The sequence below is a fragment of the Callorhinus ursinus genome, unplaced genomic scaffold (assembly GCF_003265705.2).
Source record: "Callorhinus ursinus isolate GAN/ISIS: 27379988/994484 unplaced genomic scaffold, GSC_fseal_2.0 scaffold4, whole genome shotgun sequence".
Lineage (NCBI taxonomy): Eukaryota > Metazoa > Chordata > Mammalia > Carnivora > Otariidae > Callorhinus > Callorhinus ursinus.
Window position 1 is genome coordinate 43,950,305 of NW_027397066.1, and position 17,963 is coordinate 43,968,267.

Here is a 17,963-nt window from a genome sequence, read left to right on the forward strand (position 1 = left end):
GTTGCTGGAGTGGTGGGGGGTGGGAGAGATGGGGTGGCTGGGTGATAGACATTGGGGAGGGCATGTGCTATGGTGAGCGCTGTGAAATCTGTAAGACTGTTGAATCACAGACCTGTACCTTTGAAACAAATAATACATTATATGTTAAAAAAAAAAAAAAAAAGATAGCAGGAAGGGAAAAATGAAAGGGGGGAAATCAGAGGGGGAGACGAACCATGAGAGACGATGGACTCTGAGAAACAAACTGAGGGTTCTAGAGGTAGGGGGGTGAGGGGATGGGTTAGCCTGGTGATGGGTATTAACGAGGGCACGTATTGAATGGAGCACTGGGTGTTTTACGCAAACAATGAATCATGGAACACTACATCAAAAACTAATGATGTAATGTATGGTGATTAACAACATAATAAAAAAAATAACATAAAATGGGTAACTTACTGTGAAGGGGGTACATGTTGCTCTGACAAAGGAAGTTGGAACATGCCCTGTCTTGCTGCTCTAGAACTGCATTTCCAAAAGCCTACTGTCACTGTTCACAGGAATGCTTACCCCCAAGTCAGTGTGTCCAGAATAAAACTCATATTCCTCCTCTATTCCCCAGAACACTTAGTTAATTTTGGATGCAGGCCATGATGCTATATCCAGACTGGCACGGTCCAAAATGTAAATAGGGCTAGTCCAAATTGAGGTGTGCTATAAGTGTAAAATACCCACTGGAATTCAAAGACTTAGTATAAAACAGAATGTAAAATACATCATCAGGGGCGCCTGGGTAGTTCCATCCTTAAGCGTCTGCCTTCAGCTCAGGTCATGATCCTAGGGTCCTGGGATCGAGCCCCGCATTAGGCTCCCTGCTCAGTGGGAAGCCTGCTTCTCCCTCTCCCACTCCCCCTGCTTGTGTTCCTGCTCTTACTATCTCTCTGTCAAATAAATAAAATCTTTAAAAAATAATAAAAATAAAAAATAAAATAAAATATATCATCAATAATTTGTATATAGATTACCTGTTGAAATGATCACATTTTAGAGATACAGGGTTGAAAATACGTTATTAAAAATAATTTACCTATTTCTTTTCTCCCCTTTTTAAGTGTGTCTACTAGAAAATTTGAAATATATAAGTGGCGCCCATTTGCGGCTTGTGTTATATTTCTATTGGGCAGAAAGGGTCTAGACCATTGAGATCAGGGGCCAGATGAAGCTAAGCATCAATTGTTGAACCCTAAGAATCCTCCAGACAGTAGCAAAGAAGTAAGAGGAGAAAGATACCTGTGAATTGGGTCTGGCTTGGATCTCAAGGAATTGATGAAGGAGATTTCTAGGCATGGGAGACAGTGTAGAAGCTGAGCAGGAGCATAAAGCAAAGATGACAAAACTATGTTTTGAATGCCAGATCATCTAAAACTATTGCTCTCATTGTGTTCTCTCTGGGTTGCTTTTGCCAGAGCCTTCAGCCGTGCCTCCAAATATTCTAACCACGTCTAACTACACCACAAGGTAGCAAACTTAGGCTGAAGAGTTACGATGGGAAGGTGTGTCTCCGACAGTCAGGAATGACCAAGAAGAGAACCAAGAGGATGATGAACTTAAGGACAAAAATCAGCTGCCCCACCTACCAGGAGATTCCCTTTCCAGTGACATCCTTGGAGTTCCAGGCTTTGGTGGTGAGTTTTATTTGTACGTTTTTATTTTGGTTGGGCATTACAAGGATGACATCACTATCCCAAGGCCTCCTTTAACCTGAAACAAAACCCCAGATTGCCCCAATCCTGAAGTTTACTTGAATCTCATCTTCATTCACCTCACACTTTGGAGTATGATGCCAAAGTTGTCATCAGAGTCCAGCTTTGTACTTTGTATCTGTTCCCTTTCCCAAGAGCAGAGGGCAGCCTGGACCCAGTTATTTCAACCTCCCTCGTGGTCTTATCCCATGGAAATCCTCATATGCCTCACGCCCGGGCAAGCTCAACGACTCAGTGACTGAAATGCATGGCTTCTAAGGTCTTTGTCAACCCTATATTGCTATAACAGAAGCAGATCAGTGATTGCGTAGGGGCGGGATAGGAGGTATTACAAAGGGGCTGAGGAAACTTTGAGGAGTAATGGATATTTTCATTATTTTGACTGTGATGATGGTTTATGGGTATATAATGGATCAACTTACCAAATGTACACTTTCATTATGTCAACTATACTTCTACAAAGCTGTTAAAAACAAAATTAACATGTTTCCTTCTCATAATCCTTTTCCTCAATCATGAAACCAATGAACAAACACTTATCTAATCACCTACTCTGGCTATCTGCATCCCTGATAGGAATAAAGTATTCTTGGCCAAACAGCATCTCAGGGAAATCATTCTATCATTTCCTTTACACAAATGAAGCACTATTTTAGCAGCAAAGCTTCCATAATATATTTCTTTACATTAATCAAAAGAGAAGGTCATCTGATACATGTTTGAAACCAGTGGATTGTCCATCTTTCTAGAGAAAAACATTTCTCTAGTGAATAAAGAATAAAACTCTGAAAATTTCACAACCCAGTGTAGCAAAGTAGTTGTGTTAGGCTGGGTTTCACAGAAACAGCCTGAGAGCAAGTGATTTGAGGTTCTCAGGTGAAAACTCTTAAGTTGGGTAAGCAGAACAAGGAAAAGGGAAGAAGCAAGGGAAAGATGTGGGTCCAGCAGCAGTCCACCCCACAGGGAGCTGCAGAGCAGAAATGACATGGCAAAAGGATTCCTCTTTAAGGCAGGAGGTACTCCAATATCTGTCATCCTTTAGCTATAGGCCACACCTGAGAGTCTTGGGGTATAACCTCTTGGGCATTTCTTGGCAGGGCAGCTTCAATCAACAGGCAATTCTTTTTTTTTTTTTTTTTTTTAGATTTTATTTATTTATTTGACAGAGAGACACAGCAAGAGAGGGAACACAAGCAGGGGGAATGGGAGAGGGAGAAGCAGGCTTCCTACAAAGCAGGGAGCCTGATGCGGGGCTCGATCCAAGGACCCTGGAATCATGACCTGAGCCGAAGGCAGACGCTTAACAACTGAGCCACTCAGGCGCCCCTAACAGGCAATTCTTGAGAGAAGGTATAGCTGTGAGCTGTTGGCAGCCTATATTCACAGCACTGGGAGAATGGGGGCACCTACCTACCTAAAAAACTGTTTCAGTTTTCCTCCATAAAGTGGGACTAATGATAGCAGCTCTTTCATATGCTTGTCAAAACTAAGTAATAATGGATGAAAGCATTCAGAATAGCACTTTATATTATATATTATATGTAATTCACTTATAATCATGCACGGCACATTGTAAATGCTCAATAAATGTTATGTTACTGTTGTTGCTGTTATTGTGTCCTCAGAAGCACCCGTACCAGGTGTCTCATTGCCCAAGTGCTATTCAGGTGTCCACGAGTGAGATTTCTATTCAAACATTAATTAAGGGCAACCAAAAGATTCCACATCTAGGTGACTGCCTAGATAAATGTGTACATTATTTTTATCTGACATTTTCTCCAAGTTCAAAATCAACTAAGGGTAACCTTTTCTGTGTTTGTCATTAAAGAATAGGGATGGGTGTGAAAAAGAGAGAGCTTTTCCTCTAAGATCAGGAAAAAGACAAGGAGGTCTACTTTCACCACTTTTATTCAACATCACACTGGAAAGCCTACCTGTAGCAATCAGACAAGAAAAAGAAATAAATGGTAATAAGTTGGTAAGAAATAAGTAAAATTCACTATTTGCAGATAACATGATGCTATATGAGAAAACCCTAAAGACTCCACCAAAAAACTATTAGAACTGATAAACTCAGTAAAGTTATAGGACACAAAACTAATATACAGAAATCTGTTGCATTTCCATACACTAATATAGCAGAAAGTAGCAGAAAAAGAAATTTAGAAAACAATCCCATTTACAGTTTCCCCCAAAAGAACAAAATATCTAGGAAAAAACTTAATCAAATGAGGTGAAAGACTTATACTCCAAAAACTATAAAATGCTGATGAAAGAAATTGAAGATGACACAAACAAATGGACTGAGAGAACAAATATTGTTCATACTACTCAAAGCAATCTAGAGATTTAATGAAACCCCTATCAAAATGCCAACAGCATTTTCACAGGATCAGAGCAAATAATCCTAAAATTTGTATGGAACCACAAAAGACCTTGAATAGCCAAAGCAATTTGAGAAAGAGCAAAGCTGAAGGTATCACAATCCCAGATTTCAAACTATACTACAAAGCTGTAGTAATCAAAACAGTATGGTCCTGGCACAAAACTAGACACACAGAACAATGGAACACAATAGAGAGCCCAGAATTAAACCCACACTTATATGGCCTATTAATCCATGACAAAGGAGGCAAGACTATACAATAGGAAAAAGACAGTCTGTTCAACAAATGGTGTTGGGATAACTGGATGGTTATATGTAAAAGAATAAAACTCGACCACTTTCTTACACCATATACAAAAATGAACTCAAAATGGATTAGAGACCTAAATGTGAGGCCTGAATCCATAAAACTCCTAGAAAAAGGCATAGGCAGTCATTTCTTTGATGTCAGCTATAGAAACATTTTTCTAGGTATATCGTCTCAGGCAAGGGAAACAAAAGCAAACATAAACTATTGGGTTACATCAAAATAGAAAGCTTTCACATAGAAAAGTAAACCATCAACCATCAAAAAGGCAATCTACTGAATGGGAGAAGATATTTGCAAATGATATGCCTGATAAGCAGTCAATATCAAAAATACATAAAGAACTTACACAACTCAACACCAAAAAAAAAAAAAATCTGATTTTAAGAATGGGCAGAGGAGCTGAATAGATATTTTTCCAAAGAAGATATACAGATGGCCAACAGACACATGAAAAGATGGTCAACATCATCAGGGAAATGAAAATAAAACCATACTAAGCTATCACCTTACACCTGTCACAATGGCTAGAATCAAAAAGACAAGAAAAAACAAGTGTCAGCAAGAATGTGGAGGAAAAGCAACGCTTGTGCACTATTGGTGGGAATGCAAGTTGGTGCAGCCATTGTAGAAAACAGTATGGAAGTTCCTCAAAAACCAAACACTTAAAAATAGAATTACCATACGATCCAGTAATCCCACTACTGGGTATTTACCCAAAGGAAAAAACCACTAATTCCAAAAGTTATATGCACCTCTATGTTTATTGCAGCATTATTTACAATAGCTAAGATATGGAAGCAAACCAAGTGTTCATCCATGGATGAATAAAGAAGTGGTATATCTATACAATGGAATAATACTCAGCCACAAAAAATGAGATCTTGCCTTTTGCAACAACATGGATGGACCTAGAGCATATAATGCTAAATGAAATAAGTGAGACAGAGAAAGACAAATACCATATGATTTCACTCATATGTGGAATTTAAGAAATAAAACAAAGAAGACAAAAAAAAACAGGCTCTTAAATACAGAGAAAAACTTGGGGTTGCCAGAGGGGAGGGTAGGAGTGGGTATGGGTGAAATAGATAAAGGGGGTTAAGAGTACACTTACCTGGATGAGCACTGAGTGATGTACAGAATAGTTGAATTAGTATACTGTGCACCTGAAAGTAATATAACACTATGTGTTAATTATACTTCATTTTTTTTTTAAAGGAAAGGGTAGCTGAATAAAACAAGAGTGGGTACTATCTCCACATTGGCTGAGATTTGCTTCTGCGGCAGACCCTCACTAGATGGATTCTTCACCTAGCTCCTGACAGAAAAACCAAAACCAAAAATAAAACCCCTCTCTCACCTATGCTGTGTGACCCCAATCACAAGACCAGAGTCTTCCTCAAGAGTTCCCACAAAGCTACACCCCATACTTGGAGGGACACTTAAAATCAGCCCCAGGGGCCAAATCTCTGATTCCTGCATTCTCCAGAGGCAAATATAGAAAATTTAGACTCTTCCTCCTCTTCTATCTCCTAGTTTTGGAAACCAAATTGACCTCTTAGTCATAGCTGACTAAAGACGGTGGGATGGGGTCAGTGGCGAGTAGACACGGTTCCAGCAGAGAGATGGCAGCGATTTTCCGGTCTAGGAATGCCAGCAAATTCGAGGAGGGGGCGGGCTTTCCCGCGATGGCTGCTTCACTCCCGGTCCTGGCGAAGGAGCCCCGCGGTCCCGCTGGCTTTCGGAACCCGCACACCAAGAGGAGCCCCCACGAGAGAGGTGGCCCTGGCCGGGGCGGGTGGGCGCCTGGGCCGCTGTTACCTTTTCGTGAGCCGGATCAGTCCGCAGAGGAGTGCTAGGGTCCCGCCGGCCCGCCCGCCGGAGCCTTCCCCTCGCCCCCGCAGGTTTGGGACCCGGCCATTGCCACCCGGGAGCCTCCAGGCTCGCCCTCTCCAAGGATGCAGGGGGCTCCGCTACCTCCCACGAGGCCCTGGGGGAAGGCGGGACGGGGGCGGGGCGCCGGGACGACCTGCCTTCGGCCCCGCCCCTCGGACTGAGCAACGCTTTGGGTTTCCTCCCTTCTAGGCTCCTCAGCTTAGGAAGCCCACCAGTTAGCCGGGGATGGTGAGGGAGGTGCCAGCGTGGCAATGTAGCGTGCATGGAGGTGGGGGTATTTGAACCTTTATTTTTATTTGGAAACTACTAAGGATAAGCTGTGGCGGTAGATCTAATATTTACATTCGTTCTTAAAATAATGTGACTCTAAAATAAATTTAGCGGGAGTGAGGGAGATCCTCAGGGTGGCGACCAGCGGGGAGGTGCCCTTAGGTGCAAGTTTAAGAAGCGCCGTTGTGTACGCGGGTGCTTCTCTTAAGCACGAGTGGCTCGCCTGGCCGGCTGCGCACAGGGTCGGGCTCTAGGACACGCCCCCGGCCTACGCTCCTCGTGGAGCCCCGCCCCCGCCCCGCCTCACAAGCCCACGTCAGGAGAGCACCGCGGACCCGCCCCACGTCAACCTCCTTTACTGGAGAAGTCTGAATCTCGCATCTGGCCCTTATGGAAAACGCTGAAATGGTGGGGGATAAAAAACCACAAGCAGAACTTTAGGGAAGTGGGCGGTGCAAGCCAGCGTCTCTACTTTGGCTCCAGGATGAATGGTACTGATGGCTCAAAGGGGCCTGGAAGTTCTTGTCCTAGGCTGATTTATAAGCTATTGCTTATAGTTTTGATGGGGGCGACTTAACAACAAAATAAACCCATTTGCTTTTCATTTCATGGGAAACGAAGCTAAATACGCTTTGATTATTTTTAAGTACTTACAATGCCATCTAGCAAGGGTCGCATAATGAGCTGGTCCTCCGCAGTGTTCACGGGGTGTTCCGTTAGAGAGGCCTCTAAATGGAATCATGCCAGAACTGTAGGGAATCGCGATGGCAATGTGCGTGACTGGGAGGAAATATAAATGTAGAAGGAGGTTGCCTTTGTATGTTCTCTTGGCAGAAAAGTGTAGCAAGTTTAAAGCTTCATGAAGAGGTAAGTTATCTTTTGGAAAACCTTCCAAATGTGAAGGGCCCTAGGAGAGAAACACAGTGAATTGGAAAAACCTATCAGTTCTCTTCCCGTGTCTTTCTCCTGTGCTTCTCCTTTGGGACTCACACAAAACACTTCATTTCTGGTCACCAAATGTATGGAAGTTTCTCTCCACATCAAACAATTCTCTGTGATGCCAGCTGAGAGACCTACAATTTAACTGGATTTGAACACTATGTGGACACGGCGTCAGATCCCACAGGTGAAGGGCTTGGTTCTACAAGACTACTCCCACCCTACTTCAGATGCCAATTGCAAATAGTAGGTTATCAACAACATCTGTCCAATCTGGCTGCAAACTGGAGTTTCCCATGATATTCTTGCCCTTGGATTTGATTATTTGCTAGAACAACTCACAGAATTCAGGGGGAAACTTATTTACTTTTACATTTACTAAAGGATATGATAAAGGATACAGATAAACAGCCAGATGAAGAAGTACGGGGGTGGGGGGGGAGGTCTGGAAGGGTGCTGACCACAGCAGATTCTGTTCCCTTGGAGTTGGGGTGCATCACCTTCTCTGGAAGCTGTCCAAACCCCATGCTATTGGCATTTTTATGGAAGCTTCCTCATGTAGGCACAATCGATTATCAACTCCCATTTCTGTCCCTCTCCCCTCTCTGGAGACATGGGGGTAAGGCCTGAAAATTCCAAGCTTCTAATTATGGCTTGGTTTTTCTGGGGACCAGCCCCCATCCAGGAGCCATCTAAGAGCCTACTCAGGGTCACCTCAAAAAAACAAAAGATGCTTCTAGTGCTCTAAACACCTAAGAATGGACAGGTTTTTATGAGCCCTGTGTCAGGAATTGTTCTTCATTGGCCTAGGATAAACTCCTAACCTCTCATTAGATTTTAAAGGCTTTTTCTAGTTGGCCTCAGTCCTTCCACTTTCTTCTTTAGCCTCTCCTCTTTTTACCCTCCCTGCTTCTCCGTCTCCTGCCGCATCTCCTTCCCAATGGCTCTTGTTAAAATACTGATTTCCTCTAGGTATAGGAATGCTTCTGTGGTCGCTCAGCCTGAAATGCTCTCTGGCCCTTTTTTTCCCCTGGCTGGCTCCTACTGTTCTATCGTGTCTCTGATTAGGTGATTTTCTCCATGTAGTTTCCTGGGCTCCACTCCAGAGGTTCTTATAACCACACCAGACCTCCACCACAGCACCTAACACAGTATTGTAACTGCCTATTTCCCCCTATTTCACCACCAGACTAAACTACTAACCTGTGTCCAAAAGGAGGCTGCCCCTGTAAAGAGCCTGAGCTTTCAAGTTCAAGAACCTGGTTCCAACCCCAGTTCCTGCATTCCTAAGTTGTGTGCACTTTAGCAAGTTTCTTAACCTGTTTGGGTGTCAGTTTCCTATCCGTAGAGAAGGAGAATCACTATAAAGATTACTGAAATAATGCATGTGAAGCATTTGCATGTAGCCAGGCAATTAGTAGATGCTCATAATAGTCGTTATAAATGGTAACAGTTCTGCCCTAAAGTATCCATCCTAGACTGAACTCATCTCCAAAGAGTGGACACCTTCTCATCACCACCAAGTGGAGAGAGGAGAAGAAAACTATGATTTTCCTGACCCCCCCAAAATCCTCATTAGCTATATATACTTAATGGAGATTATTTGGTCTTTCATTCCTCAGTTTCTTTATCTGAACATGCATAATTAATACATCATAGGATAGACATGAAAGTATTTTGAGCATTTTGAAACAACACCTTTCCCTATTTTTTTATTGAAAACAATGTGATTTTATTATTTTTTAAAGGTTTTATTTATTTATTTGACAGAGACAGTGAGAGAGGGAACACAAGCAGGGGGAGTGGGAGAGGGAGAAGCAGGCTTCCCGCCGAGCAGGGAGCCCAATGCGGGGCTCAATCCCAGGACCCTGAGATCATGACCTGAGCTGAAGGCAGACGCTTAACGACTAAGCCACCCAGGCGCCCGGAAAACAATGTGATTTTAGAACATTAAAATAGTGAAACCAGTTGGGGGCTAAGAGACCATAAATAATGTAAAACAACAAACCCCCACTTTTAGCCATGACTCTTAACATTTTCCTTCCTGCATCCTTTTTACCAGAAAAGACAAGAAAAGTTGTAAAACAATTTGTTGAGAATTTCATCACATTTTCTGCCCCCACCTACCAAGACAGTAGTGAGTTGAGCCAAGCAAATGAGCAGCTCATATAAAAAGCCTCAATGGTCAGGAAAATGCATATCTTACACAACACAGCCTTAGATCATTGAGATTAGATTTTTTTTTTATAATTTATCATCCATCTTAGACAAACTATTAGAAGTGGAAAATGCATTAGCATTCTAAAAGAAAAGAGAAGATTAATCACACACATATCTAATTTTGCTTCTTGGAATTTCTATAAAAATGGTAAAAAGGTTGTTTTAAGATACACAGATAAAAAGAATAAGAGAGGAAACACCACAACAAGACATAAGGAGCTGGAGAACAGTGAATGAGTGATAATTGATTCCAAGAGCTGATCTAGACCTAACTACTAAGCCTGCAAAGGAAAAGCACAGAAGCAACATCCCAGTTCCACTACAGAATCCCAGAAAGATCTAGAATTGGCGACACCAGCTGCCTCTGAAAGTGGGGGCAAACATTGGGCTATCGAAGGACTGAGTATTGCCTGTTTCAGAAGCAGTTAGATCCTCAGATCACTTTCTCCCACTCTGTGCAGCAGATCAAATGTTTCTCCACCACTCCATCCAAATACTGGAAGTTTACTCTCTGAAGATAGAAAGCAGAGTTTCTGAATGAGGTGACATTAGGCACAGATAAGGACAGAAGTATTGTACCAAAACTAGAAATATTAACAGGATATTTATATACTGAATATTGTAAAAAAAAAAAAAACAAAACCCTGTCCAATCTCTTTTTTTAGTGAGCTCTGGAATGAACAGAACCAGGGCTATATCTTTCAAGCAGGGAATTAGAAAATACTTCTTTAGGGAACATGAGTAATCCAGATCAATATATCTAAAGATACCGACAAAATTTCCCTGCCAAATCACCCTTCAGTGAATTCCATTGTCAAAAGCCCAGAGATTCCAATCAGTTCAGGGCTCTCAAATATGAGCAGATGGTCAAGGACCACCAGATACCTGAAAGAAAGCCCTGTATCATAAAAGTCAGATGAAAACAAAAAGGAGACAACTTGGAGAAGCAGAGTCCATGTAGGCAAAATAATGCCTTAAATAATTATTGTTAATGTGCTCAAATAAGAAAGTTATTTTACCCATACAGAAAGAACAAGACACTATTCCACTTCAAAACTTAGTATAAAGTTATAGTAATCAAGATAATGGGTATTGGCAAAAGAATAAACAGATATATCAATGGAACAAAATAGACAACTCAGAAATAGACCTCCATAAATGTAGTCAACCGATTTTTGACAAAGAAGCAAAGATAGTCCCTTCAACAAATAGTGCTAGAACAACTGGACACTCACAGGCAAAAAAAAATGAATCTAGATGGAGACTTATATATACCCTTCACAAAAATTAATTCAAAGTGGATCATAGGTCTAAATGTAAAAGACAAAACTATGAAAGTCCTAGAAGATAACATAGCAGAAAATCCAGATGACCTTGGGCAAGTAGAGGCCTTTTTAGGTATAACACCAAAGACACAATCCATGAAAGAAATAATTGATAAGCTAGGCTTCATTAAAATTAAAAACTTCTGCTCTGTGAAAGACATATCAAGAGAACAAAAAGACAAGACACAGACTGGGAGAAGATAATCTGCAAAAGACACATCTTATAAGGAACTGTTATACAAAACACTTTTTTAAAAACACTCTTAAAACTCAACAATAAGAAAACAAAAACTTGGGGCACCTGGGTGGCTCAGTTGGTTAAGTGTCTGCCTTCGGCTCAGGTCATGATCCCAGGGTCCTGGGATCAAGCCCTGTGTCGGGCTCCCTGCTCAGTGGGGAGTTTGCTTCTCACCCTTCTCCTACCTCTGCCCCTCTCCCCCTGCCCGTATTCTCTCTCTCTCTCTCAGATAGATAGATAAATAAGTAAGTAAGTAAGTAAATAAATAAATAAATAAAATCTTTAGGAAAAAAACCTCAATTATAAAATAGGCCAAAGACCATAACAGACACTTCACCAAAGAAGATATGTAGATCACAAATAAGCACATGAAAAGATGCTCCACATCATATGTCATCAGGGAAATGTAAATTAAAACAAGATACTACTGCAAACCTATGAGAATGGCCAAAATCCAGAACACTGACAACACCAAATGCTGACAAGAATGTGGAGCAACAGGAACCCTCATACATTGCAGGTGGGAATTCTCAATGGTACGGTCACTTTTGAAGACAGTTCAGCAGTTTCTTATAAAACTAAACATACTTTCACTATATAATCCAGCAATTGTGCTCCTTAGTATTTAAGCAAAGGGGTTGAAAACTTATGTCCACACAAAAACCTGCACAAAAGATGAGTATAGCAGTTTTATTCATACTGCTAAAACCTGGAAGCAACCAAGATGTCTTTCAGTAGGTGAGTGGGTAAATAAACTCTGGTACATCCAGACAATGGAATATTATTCAATGCTAAAAAGAAATGAGCTATCAAACCATGAAAAGACATGGAGGAATATTAAATGCACATTACTAAGTGAAAGAAGCCAATCTAAGAAGGCTACGTACTGTATGATTCCAATGACTTGACATTCTGGAAAAGGTAAAAATAAGGAGACAATTAAAAAATCAGTGGTTTGGGGTGGGTGGAGGTTGGGGTGGGTGGGGAGAGGAATAGGCAGACTACAGAGAATTTTTAGGATAGTGAAAATACTGTGTATGATATTACAGTGATGGATACATGTTATATATCTGTTCAGACCCATAGAATACACAGCACCAAGACTGAATTCTAAGGTAAACTATGGACTTTTGGTGATTATGATGTGTCAATGTAGGTTCATCCTTGGTAAAAAAATTTAAAAAAAAAGGGCACCATTGTGGTGAGTGGTGTTGATAATGAGAAAAACTGTGCAGGTGTGGGAGCAGGAGTTATATGGGAAATCTCTGTACCTCCCTCTCCATTTTGTCATAGACCTAAAATTGCCTTAAAAAATAAAATCTTTGAAAAAAAGCAGTCCTTTAAAAAAAAGAATAAGGTGTTTTTAAAAAAGAACATTCAGAAAACCAAAAGTTCTTGGAAACTACATGTGTAAGAGCATAAATTAAAACTCAATAGAAGAATTGGAAGATAAAATTAAAGAAATCTTCCACAAAGTATAAAAAGCAAAAACACATAGAGTGCTCATTTCAGCAACACATATGTTAAAAGTGTTTAAATTTAAATATAGGGAAGATCAGCACGGCCCCTCCAAACATGACAATACACAAATTCACAAAGTATTCCAAATAATAATAATAATAATAATAATAATAATGGCAACAAGTACTAGTGAGGAGGTAGAGAAATCAGAACCCTTGTGCATTCCTGGCAGAAATTTTAAATGGTGCAGTCACTATGGAAAATAGTCTCACAATTCCTCAAAAAAGTAGACACAGAGTTACCATGGGGCACCTGGGGGCTCAGTCAGTTAAGCATCCGACTCCTGATTTTGGCTCAGGTCATAATCTCAGGATCGTGGGATCAAGCCCCACATCAGGCTCCATGCTTAGCACAGAGTTTGCTTCTCCCTCTCCCTCTGCTCCTCCTCCCGCTTGTGTTCTCTCTCTTTCTCAAATAAATGAATAAAATCTTAAAAAAAAAAAGGTAGACACAGAGTTACTATATGATCCAGCAATTCTACCTCTGGGTATATATCCAAAAGAATTGAAAGCAAGGACTCCAACAGATATTTGTACACCCATGTTCATAGCAACTTTATTTATAATAGCCAAAATATAAAAGCAACCCGAATGCCTGTTGATGGATAAATGACAAAAAAAATGTTGTATGTGCATGCAATGGAGTATTATTCAGCCTTAAAAAGGAAGGAAATTCCGACACATGCTCCACCATGGATGAACCTTGAGGACATGATACTAAGTGAAGTAAGCCAGACAAAAAGGACAAATATATTGTATGATTCCACTTACATGACGCACCTAGAGTAGTCAAATACCTAAAGACAGAAAGTGGAAGGGAGGTTACCAAGATCTGGGGATAGGTGGTAATAAGGAGTTATTGTTAATGAGCCACAGAGTTTCAGTTTGGGATGATGAAAAAATTCTGGAGATGGGTTGTGATGACAATTCCACAACAATATGAATATCAATATGAATAAAAGATTTTATTTATTTATTTGACAGAGAGACAGTGCACAAGCAGGGGGAGCAGCAGCAGAGGGAGAAGGAGAAGCAGGCTCCCCGCCAAGCAGAGAGCCCATCGCAGGGCTTGATCCCAGGACCCAGGATCATGACCTGAGCCGAAGGCAGACGCTTAACCTACTGAGCCACCCAGGCGCCCAATATGAATATCTTTAATTCCACTTCACTGAATACTTAAAATGGTTAAAGTGGCAAATTTCATGTTATGTATATTTTACCACAATTTTTAAAACTGGCAATTCAAGCATATAACTTAGAGATACAGAGACAAATATTAAAAGTAACAACTCTGAGAGTTGGAAGTGTTTTCCTCTGATCATAGGAAAATGGTAGGGAATGGGACGCTGGTTGTCAAACAAGCTTGTTAAACTTATCTCATTAAATTATGTGCATGTGAAATTTTGATAACACTATAAACAAATAACAATCAAAATAAGTTTGAAATAATTTTATTTAAGTCTCTCAATTTTATAGATAACCGAATCATAAAGTGGGTAGGACCATTGGCCAAGGTAATCTAAAACAGTAAGTAGCAGATTAAGAAGTTGAATGAACGTGTTCTAAATCAAAGTTCAGCATCTTACCACAACATATTTCACCCCATGATAGCATCTTCCTGAATGTCCTAAAATAAACTTCTGGGAGTCCTGCCTTAAGCCTTCTTAAATTACTTTTCTTCATGTTTTATTAAATGCCTAATAATACTACAGATTTTTCCATTTTGCCTAGCACTATTTGTTAAAAATGAACTTTTTTCTAGTCCAAACACACTTCTGAAGTAACCATACTTTTCCCAATTTTCTTCTCTATCTTCATAATTCAAAGTGAAAGGAATTTTTGAGGCATGCACATAATGTCATTCCTTGAATAATTGGAGAGTCTTTGCTATTGATGAAGAAGACACTGTCCTTTATTTCTTGTGTGCAGTATTTTGTATTGAGTCTAAAAGCCTAACCATGGTAACCTTTATGGCAACAGAAAGCATTTCCATTTCAATTCAATGCAAGTCACCAATTTAATATTAATTTTAATGTTATTTTTTTCCTTTAGAAATATGATATCGTTATAAAGAGCAGTTAGACTAAGCAATGATATATAATTTACCATGCTTCAGACTTTAGAATAAAACCCTGTGTGGATACTTCTTCCACTAATACTCCATTAGTTATCAGTTGAACATACACTGGGCATCTATAAAATAATTTTTTAAAGAACTATAAGGACCTGTCATAAGCATATTCTTCAACACTGACAAAGTGCTTTTTCCCAGAATAATGTGCTTGACAAGTCATCAATCTTAGAACTCTAAATGAGATTTATTATGCTTTTAAGATAGCACTCTCTAGTACAATAGTGCAGATTACTATGTATGGATTCTAATCTATGTGACAGTCTCAACCAGGTTGTGTGCTTCCTGAGGTCAAAGCAGCACAGGACTACATACATAATACATGCTCATTAAGCATGGTAATAACTAAGTAATGAATCAGAGCATGGGATCATGGAATGTTAAAGCTGGAACGGGTCCCAGGGATCTATAGGTCTGACTACCCCTTTTTACAACTGAGGCAATACTAATCACTTGAGTGCGCACTTGGGTCAGACATTTCATGTGCATTTGCTCACAGCAACCCCTCTAGACAGATAAGGAAAGAGAATTAGAGACTTCAAGTTATGTGACCAGGATCACACACTTGGTCAGTGCTCACACTGGGATTCTAACCAAGGTGACAGGAGACCAGAATTTCTGCTTTGATGAAGGGCAGAGACAGACATTGACTGACTTACATGGAATCATATGGCTGGCTGCTGACAGTCAGGCCTAGACTTCAGATTGGCTGACTGCCCAGTACAGTAGCTCATTGTCAGATCCACTAGTGTATATATTAAGTTGAAAATGAGTTTCTGTCTGCTGATGTTCTTGACTATAATTCTTCATTTTTATATAGTGAAATCTGAGAAGACTGTACATGTATATTACTCCTGAAAATTGTTTCTTTGAAACGTATATCTTAGCATGGAAAAACATCAGCTTTCATTCTTTTCCATTTCTTAAATAAAGGAACAGAGGCTCAGAGAGATGAAGAAACTAATCCAAAACTATGTCAAAATGCCACAGCTAAGGAGAGACAGGGAAGTGGGACCAGGTCTCCTTTCTCCTAACACAGGGCTGCACCTCATACACACTCTGGTTCCATGTGTTGACAGAGATCTCTGACTCCCATGATCTATAAATCCATATTCCAGACATATCCTTCTGGAACTTTCCATTTCTTCAATGATATTCATTTGTACTTACAAATATTTCCAATCTCCGATTTACTCTTTACCCAATACTCTCTGTACCAGATCTAATTTATGCTCATCCTCACATTAGTTCTTTGCCACTTGCCACTTACTCAGTGGAAAGTTCTGGCTACCTCCCCCACTGCCTCTCTTCCTCACACTGCTGAAGTTCTCCTTCTTCCAAGGGGGAGACTGGAGCTGGCATGGCCTCCATCATGCTGAGAATGGCAGCAGCCATGGTGGCTCCAATTCCAAATCCAGTCTTAGCAGATCCAAAGAGAAACTCTGTGCTGCAAAGCATGGAATATGAGTTCCCATCAGCTGTCCAAAGGGGTCAATTAACACAACAAAAATGGGGCAAACTTTTTACCAATGAGAGTCATAAGGCAGGAAGGAACCAAGTGATAAATTCATTTTCTTTCTTTCCTACAATGAATTGCCTCAGTGTACAGTGGTTCCCTAAATCCTATCTGGAGACATCCTATTTGACCAAGCAGAAGCTGTGTTTTCTTTTGAAGCTTTGTCCAGTGCAGTAATGTTCCACCCTCCATCTCTGCCTCACACTCCTTTCCCCCTCACTCTGGGTGCCCTGGGATTGCATTTCCCAAATAAAACATTCTCATGCACACTTTGTCTAGGGTTCTGTTTTCTATCCCACTCATATCATAAAAGCTTAATTTTTGGAGGAATAAAACTCTTACAAACTAAAAATATCCTTTCACAAATGCAGCTGGCAATTATTTAGATGAACACTTTTTTACTGAGGTCTCCTAAGTCCTGGCAACAGGGAGAGGAGACATACAGGAGGAAACAGAAGAAGTAGAAGGTGGTGGTAATGCTCATCTCAGGCCTCACTTTTCTCTCCACTTTAAAAGCAGTTAAACTTCTCTGCTATCAGCAGATATTTGATACTTATTAATGAACCTAGAGCCTTTAAGGTCTTCAAGTGAAGTGAGGAAATGAATGTGTACATTCCTCTAAAATATCTAGAATATCTAGGCTAGGGTAAGCTCTTTGGATTGTTGTTAAGTTCAGCGACAAGGGCCAGAAACTCCTTTCCCTTTGAAAGCTAGATGTTCGTTACCCTGTCTGAGCTTGGAGGAGGAAAGAAGTTTAATCTATGGGAAGAAAGGCCTGGGGAAGCAGCTGGTAACCCTCAGAACTCAAAAACACCAGCCTAGCTGTATTAATCATGGTTTCTCTTTTCTCTATTTTATAATGTTTTGACATTGTGGGGACCTTGCAAACTTCCCTCCTAGGGTTAGCTGATTTCTAAGGACTCTTTTCAATTTTTTTTTTAATTTTATTTTTAAGGAATCTCTACATCCAACATGGGGCTCAAACTCACAACCCTGAGATGAACAGTCGCATGTTCCACCAACTGAGCCAGCCAGGTTCCCCCAGGTTAGCTAATTTTTTAAAAGATAGCAAACAACTCATCCCTGAGCATGCCCTTATATGCAAACCAACCAACTCAAAGCCCACACCCCAATCACTTTCTTTATCAAACTTTCATTCACCAAGCCAATACTCCCCCTGCCCTAAATCACTCCAGGACCAGGTACTTGATAGCTAGAAACCACTTCCCACAGCCCAGAGGCCATAGAAACGATTCAAACTGTCTGATCCTAATAACATGCCCTGCCTTGCCTTTCCTGAAGATACCACAGCAAAGGCTTATACCCATGCTTTCTCCTCCGCCTTCCACCTCCTGACCCACCCTGGTGCTTCCCATGTTGTCCTGCATGGAATGCTATGTCTCCTTTTTCCAGAGGTCTGTGAATATGAACTTCTTCCTTCACGAAAGTCATGTCTGTGTCTGTGTGCTT

The 17,963-nt window shown here is 40.7% G+C and overlaps 1 protein-coding gene across 4 annotated transcripts in view; it reads right to left on the minus strand.

Moving 5' to 3' along the window:
- The window catches only part of PDCL2 (phosducin like 2), a 244,449-nt gene extending 238,102 nt beyond the window's left edge, over positions 1-6,347 (minus strand). For 2 of the 4 annotated variants that reach the window (XM_073891707.1, XM_073891706.1), the window contains exons 1-2: positions 6,260-6,347; positions 5,553-5,604 (exon numbers count right to left, since the gene is read on the minus strand). The gene's annotated coding sequence lies outside the window, so the exon portion shown is untranslated. The remainder of the gene's footprint in view (positions 1-5,552; positions 5,605-6,259) is intronic. The other 2 variants (XM_073891705.1, XM_073891709.1) reach the window with 2 other exon arrangements.
- Between the last annotated feature and the right edge of the window lie 11,616 nt (positions 6,348-17,963).